Source organism: Callithrix jacchus, chromosome 12 (assembly GCF_049354715.1).
Source record: "Callithrix jacchus isolate 240 chromosome 12, calJac240_pri, whole genome shotgun sequence".
Lineage (NCBI taxonomy): Eukaryota > Metazoa > Chordata > Mammalia > Primates > Cebidae > Callithrix > Callithrix jacchus.
Genome location: NC_133513.1, coordinates 98,818,656 through 98,827,429, shown reverse-complemented (window position 1 = coordinate 98,827,429; position 8,774 = coordinate 98,818,656).

Below are 8,774 nucleotides of genomic sequence, written 5' to 3'. Positions count from 1 at the left end.
GGTATAGTCATGATATTCTTACCCATTCCCTCTGTTCTTATTGAGAGGAAAAAGTAAAGCAAAGGTCTATAATCTTTATAATTATTTGATTCTTTCTTAATCTTTAAGTTATTGCCAAAGACAATATACTGAGAAAATGGAGTAGTTTGCTCCTTTTCCAAAAAGAAAGTTATGCTAAGACACTGAGTATTTGTTCCTCCACTATGCTTAATACTAGGGATATATTTGTGGACAAATCCTCAGGCATTAAAGAACTCTATTTTAAAAATAGTGTACTTTGAACAGCATTCTTTGTTTCTCATATCTGATTTTGGTGCTACATCTATTTGGAGAGATTAGAGGTGACCTTACCTAGTGCTGTTCTAGGTCTTGTTGAATTGGAAATACTATATTTATATGATAACCATAACACAAATACAACATTCTTTCTAGTTTTATTTACAATCATAGCAAAACCATGAATGTTAGTCCCATCTCTTCTAGCTGCCTAATTATGTAACTAGTTAAGGCAGTCAAATTTAATGGTTGGACAGTTAGATTATTTTCAAGCTTTTGAAATATGTTACTGTAATCAATACATTTGATTGTATTCAGGTTGCTGATATTGGAAGACTTGGTTATTCAGACGAACGTTCCCAGTAAAAAGAACTAAAATGGCAAGACTTTGCTTTTTTTTATTTGTCCTACAAGCATTGGCCTGGCACAGTAGCCTGCGACTGTGGTCCCGGCTACCTAGAAGGCTGAGGCCAAAGGACACTTTGAGGCCAGGACCTCCAGGGTGTAGTGCACAATGAATACAATCCTGAATAGTCACTGCATTCTAGCCTGACCAACAATTGAGCAATTCGTTAAGCAAATTGTTAAGGCAACAATGTTTCCTTAACATTTAAGGAGTATTGAGGAATAAAAAAAAAATTTTTTTTTCTTTTGCCAATCAGTTTGAGCTTTATGAGGTTGCTCAGGTTAGCCTTGAACTGATGACCTCGCCTTCGGAGCACCATGACCTCCGGCGGGAGCCACTTTGGACCCCGGTTTGGGGCCCATCCTTTTGTCCCTTTGACTGCGTAGTAAGTGATGTAGCCAATCACGAGAGGCTTAGTGCTGACGTCAAGTCTAGGTAGGGTCCCGCGCTCTTTGGCGCCCCCTGGCGGGAGAAAAGGGACTTGCATCTGACAGGGAGCGGCCAATGGGGCCAGCTGACTCCAGCAGGGTGCCGGTGCCAGGTCCGACACCCCTCACTCCCCCACGGCAACCCAAGTCACTTTCCGTCTCCACGCCCCAAGTGCCTGGGGAAGAAATCAAGGGGATAGACAGAAATGCAAAAGGTAAGGAAGATCCAAATTCCCTGGCATCCAATTCTATACAATCCTTGACCCGCCAGGCATCCAGAGTAGCGGGTCCAACGAAGTGGTGCAGGTATCCAATGAGGTAGGGCAGGGTTGCCATGAGGACACGAGTCTCTGCAGGGCTCCCAGGATCCGGAAGCTCTAGCGCTGAGCTCACCGTGGTGCTTGGCAAGGCGTGGCCATCTACTCCAGCGAGCCCGCGCTGGGCGAAGGCTGCCGCGAGGATAGTGCAGAAGTGCGATCAACAGCGAAGAGGATAGAGTCTGACGCAAAGGGGAGAGGACCAGCGAGAGAAGACAAGTGAATCACATAGGAGCGAACTGCAGAGGGGACGGAGACAAAGAACCCAGGGACCAGGATGCAGACCAAGGGGTATAGGCAAGATAGAGGGAGGGCCGGGCTCAGTGGCTCATGCCTGTAATCCCAACACTTTGGGAGGCCAAGGCGGGAGAATCACCTGAGCCAGGGAGGTCAAGGCTGCAGTGAGCTATGATGATGTGACTACCCTCCAACTTGGGAAACGAAGGGAGTCCCTGACCCGAAAACAAAAAGGCAAAGTTAGCCAAGCATGGTGGTGGCGGCACACGTCTGTTTTCTTATCTACCCAGGAAGCTGAGATGGGAAGATTGCTAAAGCCTGAGAATTGGAGGCTTCAATGAGTGGCGTTCATGCTACTGGACTCCAGTCTCATCCGGGCAACAGATTGAGACTGGCTCTAAGACAAAACAGAAAGCCAGCAAGAAAGAAAACGACAGAAAGAAAGAAAGAAAGAGAAAAAAGAAAAGAGCAAAGAGAGAATTGGAACAGAAGTCGAGAGGACAGAGACAGTTAGAAGGTAGAAAGCAGAGAAAGAGACCATGACAGAAATACAGGAGACAGAAGCCGAGCAAGGGACAGAGACACGGGATTCAGAGTGGGAGGAGACAGAGCCAGAGAGAACGGCAACACAATACACAGACTCTGAGCGGAGGGCAGTCGGGGTGATGCTACCAGGATGAGTGGAAGAGAGCCCATTCGATGACACAGACAGAGGTGAAGTCATGGAGGCAGAGAATGTAGTCTCAGGCGGAAGGGATGGTAATATAAACAGGGGATGATGGAAAAAGAAAGGCATTGAGGCAAGATGAGGGGTACATGGAAGGTGCCTTGCCAGCCGTCCGGTAGTGAGAGATTAGGGGTGTGGGCAGACTTGGAAACAGAATCGTATCTTCCAGGGGAGGAGAGTGATGGGGAGTACATGACCGAGACCCACCAGAGAAAGATAAGGACACAGAAACAGGGACTGAGTCACAGAAAGGGCAAAGAGAAAGGAAGTGAGAGGGTCAGAGCTGTCTGAGAATCCGTAAGGGGTGAGGACAACAGGCAAAAGCAAAGATAGGAAAGTGAGTAAAGACCCACAGAGAGTGAGAGGGACCCACAAACCCGTGGGTACCTGAGACCTGCCACTCATCCCAGTACCTCAACCTAGGAAGTAATGGAACCTAGAATGTTCGAGGCTGTTTTTTTTTTTTTTTTTTTTTTTTCTTTCAGTTTGGTTAAGTTATGACCTTGACTTGGAATTGTGATTTGAAAGATCTCAACACCGATGCTAGATTTGTGACCAAGTTTCTGAACCCTCCAGTCCTCTTTCATTGGCCCACGGTAGTCACGGCACAAAGCAGTATGCAAAATCACTCTTTTGTCATTCACTTATTAAACAGCTACTAAGTATTCACTCTATAGCAGGCATCATTCTGGGTACCGGGGAGGCGACAGCAGAAAACAAAATCCATACAACCCACGCAGATTTCAACCTAGTTAGTGGACAAATAAATATATAATGTCAAGTAGTGTTAAGTGCTAAGAAGAGAAAGGAAGCAACGCTGAGAAAAAAGAGTAGTTGAGGTTGCTGATAATGGCAGACTTGGTTATTCAGACGAAAGTTCCCAGTAAAAAGAACTAAAATGGCAAGACTTTGGTTTTTTTTATTTGTCCTGCAAGCATTGGCCTGGCACAGTAGCCTGCGACTGTGGTCCCGGCTGAGGCCAAAGGACACTTTGAGGCCAGGACCTCCAGGGTGTAGTGCACAATGAATACAATCCTGCATTCTAGCCTGAGCCATAATTGAGCAAGTCGTTAAGCAAATTGTTAAGGCAACAATGTTTCCTTAACATTTAAGGAGTATTAAGGAAAAAAAAAATTTTTTTTTTTTTATGCCAATCAATTTGATTTTTTCTATTTGTAGTAGAGACAGGGTTCCACTCTTTTGGCCGGGCTGGTCTTGAACTCCTGTCCTTGTGATCTACCTGCCTCGTCCTTCCAATGTGCTGGGATTAGAGGCGTGAACCGCCATGCCCGGTCTAAATGTCTAGTTTTAATACTTGATAAAAATAGTTTTCCACAGTCAGAGTTGTTTTATCTGTGTTTTTAAGTTAAATATTTATTTTGAAATAATTGCAGATTCATGTGTAACCATAAAAATATAGAAAGATCCTATGTGTCTTTTACCCAGTTTTCCCTATGATAACTTTTGTAAAACTATCACAGTATATCAATACCAGAATATCAAGAGTAATACAATCAAGGCACAGCATTTCCATCACCACAAATATTCTTCATCTTGCCCCTTTATAGCCACACCCACTTCACCCTAGCCCTTCCTTCTCCTTTACCCAAGGCAGTTTGACCAGGTTTACAAGGTTCTACAATACTACTATAAAATTTGAGCATATTTTCATCACCCCAGAAAGAAATATTATACCTTTTAGTAGTCTCTCTTCTTTCCTCCCTTTCCCTAGTGTATGGCAATCACTAATCCACTTTCTGTTTTTTTTTCTATAGATTTGCCTATTATAAGAAACATACAGTATGTCTTCTTTTGTATCTAGCTTCTTCATTTAGCATAATGTCTTCACCCATGTGGTAGAATGTGTCAGAATTTAGTTCCTTTATATGGCTGCATAATATTTCATTGTACAGATATACCACATTTAGTGTATCCATTCATCAGTTGGTGGATACAACATTTCAGTTGTTTTGGCTATTATGAAAAATGCTGCTGTGAACATTTGTGCCCAGTTTTTGTGAATGTTTTATTTTCTTTTTTGTTATACCTGTTTTAAAAAGGAGGGTTCAATACATGTGATTAAATAGTTGTTTGATGTTTAGGACCTGAGAAATTATTCAGATTATCTTTCTGAGAATCAATTGTTTTAGTACACAGACTAGATATGAAAAACTGTATGGAAGTTTGAGTTGAACATGAGTTAAGTCTAGGCTATATCCTCAGGTTTTATAATTTCTTCCCAAATCTTCATTTGTTGATATTTGTTAATGTTTTTAATAAACAAAGTGTACAGATGTAAGTGAATATACACACAAAGTCAAACGTTTTATGTTATAGTTCTTTGAGATTTTTACATTACTGAGTTAATAACGCATGGAAATGCTTGGAACTTGAACTGCTCTGAGCAGAAATCTAAAGATGAATTACAAAAGTTAGCAGAAATCATTTGAATAGAGATTTTGGTTAAAGTAAAGCTAAACTAAAAATATGCTACATACTTTTAAAAAATAAAGATAACTATGTTTAACATAAGAGATACTGGTCTGAAAACAATGAGAGAAAAATCATAATCACCAGAAAAAAGTTGGCTGTGTCTCTCCAAGCTCTGCTGGGGCAGAGAGAACTAGGTCAGTGAAAGTTGAGTATTATATTACCATTTGAAGGGCTATCCCTGCTGTGGAGATGGACATATCAGGCTGTTTTTGTCTCAGAATATTAAGCCTAAAATCATCTAATTCAGTTTCCTTATTCTAATTTTATACTAATCAAGCAACGTTCTGATTATAATTTGGTTTCCCGCATTGGTCTGCCTACAGGGTGAAAATGTGCTGGCCATGCTGATGCCAGTATTCCAGGCCACGGGGTGACTGCATTTCTCATTGTAAATTAACGAATCATCATCCTGATCTACATTATTCTTGTGAGATACAGTGCTTGTCTTGTAATGATGTGATCTGATTTGTATGCCCACAGGACTGAGGTCCACAGATACCTTTCACCACAGATGCTCCTCAGTGGGGCTTCTCAAGGCACCCCCATTGAGCCTCAAGCCCAAAACTCCAATGTCACTCTTCACTGAGCATTTCCTATTCAAACATCTATTTGCTATTGGTCATGACCATTAGGCTGCAAATGCCCATAGGTAAAACTTTTACTGTAAAAATTCAAAAGCTCTATGTCTCTCATTACCATCTATTTCCATACTTCTTTACTGATGATACAGGAGAAAGAGAAAGGAGATTTAAAAAAAATTATTTCTGAAATCATTTGATAACTTCATACAGACCCAGTTCCCAAACTTCCTGAAAGAGGAAAGGTCAGAGAGGGAGAGGACAAGAGACAGACTATGTGGCAGCTCAGAGAAGCGTTTGAGATCAGAGACCATGGAATCTCGCTGCTCAGATTTGAATTCTGGCCTCACCACATGTGATATTTACCAAGATATATGAGCTTTCCTATGCTTTAATTTCCACGTGTATATTAATAGAATGGGACATTGATAGCATCTGGTTTGTAGAGTTGTTATGAGCGTTAAATTCAATATAAAGTTTATGTTAAATGAACACATAGTGGGTGTCTGCACTTTTTTTTTTCAACTTACTATGCCTAGCAAATATGTTAAACTAGTCGTTTAACCTGCCAGGATTTGACCTACCAGTTTTGTTTGTTTGTTTGTTTGTTTTGAGATGGAGTCTTGCTCTTTCCCTGTCTTGAGTGCAGTGGCACAATCTCAATTTGCTGCAATCTCTGCCTCCCAGGTTCAAGAACTTCTCCTGCCTCAGCCTCCCAAGTAGCTGGGACTGCAAGCATGTGCCACCATGCCCACCTGATATTTTTGTGTTTTTAGTAGAGACAAGGTTTCACTGTGTTAGGCAGGATGGTCTCGATCTCCTGAGCTTGTGATCCACCTGCCTTGGCCTTCCAAAGTTCTGGGATTACAGGCTTGAGCCACAGCGCCCAGCCAACCAACCAATTTTATAGGCCTTGAGTACAAATCTGCAACATTACTTTTGTGGGTGGCTATTGGAAAGCAGTGTTAACTTTAAGTCAATGTTAAACTCACATTAGAAGCCTCTGTGATTCATTCTTTGGAATTTTAGTGAAAGCAAAGTTACTACTCAGAGGCAGAGGATTTGTCTCTGTGCAGTGTTGTTGGACGCTACCCTCAGATCTGCAAAGGCGAGTTTTCTAACATGGTCTTTATCAGAAACCCTGGTCTACCCTCCCAGATTCAATGGAAGAACGAACATGACAAGTATCAGTTGAATTTATTTTATTGTCCCTAAGATTCCTTCCAACTCTCAGATCTGGCCTCTGGGAGCCATGGCTGTTCACAAACATCCATGCAAGTTCTTTTCCCTCTTACTGGTCAGTGGTCTCAGATCAAGCTGAATCCATATGTGAACCAGTGGAGATTCTTCCAGAGAATGGGAAACCTGATGGCCTGCTATTGCTCTGGATTATGACGTAGGTTCCCACAGTTTTGGAATATAGAGACCTAAGGTGTGAGTTAATGTTGTAAAAGCATTTTATTATCCTATAGGCCGAAAAAGCTTGAGGTAATTTTTGTCTTAATCTGTTGACTGTTGTTGCCACTGTCCTGCAGTGTAGGCAACACTAGAAGGGGACATGTCTAAAAAGCACTAATTTCTTCAGCACTCTCTGCAATTATTTGCATGAAATTTGCCAGCAACAATTATCCTATGTGCCTTAAATGCAATAGATAACCTACTTGGGCATTTTCCAGGTGATGGATAGTGAAATGACTAAAAATAGAAATTTTCTGTCTTCCCACATTCCTGTACCTTGCTTACAGTCAGTGGAGTTGCTCCAGGTATAATCTCAAGTATTAAAATTGGAAGAATGTCAGTTTCACTAGATGTTTGCCAGATTTCAATGTGATGTAAACCATTTTAAAATCTGCAGTGATGACTCTTTGTGTAATGCACTATTCTGTCTCAATTGAAGGAAACAATTACATTTTAGTGTTAGGTAGATAATTGTCTTTTTATGTTAACATGATTCAGACTTACGCACCTACCTTTGCAATTCAGAAAATTACATTTGTGTAGCAAAAGTGAATCTCTTTAGGCCTTCTTAATATACAGGCAGCATTAGAAACCTCACTTTGAAAATATATACAATGTATGCCAGAAATATTTTGAACGAGATATTTATTCTTACTACTCAGCTTACAGAAAAGCAATATATTTGTTTCCTAAGTGCCTAGTTCTTACACTTGATGAACCTAAATCATTCTTTAACATTCACAGGAAATGAACATTTATTTTTGGAAAAACAGTAGATTAAAAGTAAGAAGAAGATGAGCCAGAAGGTGTTATCTCTTCATCCTGAGCATCTGTGTAGCCAATGTCTTCCAAACTTCTGCCATGTTCTTCTCAAATTTTTGGCCTTCCAGGTTGTCTTTCCTGCATAAATCGAAATAATATTGATGATAAAATGTCTCAGCAATTCAGTTTCTATGTAAAAAGCATAGTTTTTGTTTTTAAATCCGTGGCTTCTGCAAACAGCACTGGAATACCCCTATGGTCCCCAAACTTCATTCCACATAGCAGCTGATAAGTCTACCACAAAAATAGATTCATTTGGTTAAGCATTGCTGTTCCCCATCAAAAACCCAGGTCATTGGAGAGACCAAACCGTGCTGTTGACATCTTGGTGACTTTATTAGTTTATTCAACAACATTTATGAGTGCTTATTATGTGCCAACCATTGAGCTGGGGGGAGAGTTGGCACTCTCAGTGAGTATGTGATGCCTCTACTTAAAAACATCCTGTTTATTTTGCCCTTGTAGAAGAAGGATCCATATGCAAAGCTTCTATGCAGAAACAGACTATGGTGTAGTGGCAGAACAAGCCTTATTTAAATCCACTTCATGAACTGTTTTAACAACTGGCAGTTCCACGGTCTTACCTCCTTGTCTCCCTCAGTTCATTTATAAATAATTTGCATGCTGCTTCAGTTCTGTGTTTGGGGAGTAAACTGAAATCTATTTACCAAAATGATTAATATCCACTCCTACTCAGTGGTATATATAAAAAATTTATTTTTTGCAAATAACTCATTTACTTGAAAAATTGAGTATATTAAAAATGGTGAAAAGATCTGCTTTTTGTTATCTGTGCTCAATGAATCTTTCAAGTAGAAGGGCTCTTAGGGATTCTCCATTCACCCCCTTTTACTAATTATGTGGGATGAAGGGACTAGGAGCTGACACCCCCAGATCTCTTTCTATATCCTCAGACAGTTCCCTTGAGCTGTGAAAGTATTTTCTCCTTAGATTATTCAATCCCTGATTTTAGCCAAGAAGAAGAAGAAAAAAAAGATAAGGATGTCAAACTATAACAGAATGCCGTTTTTC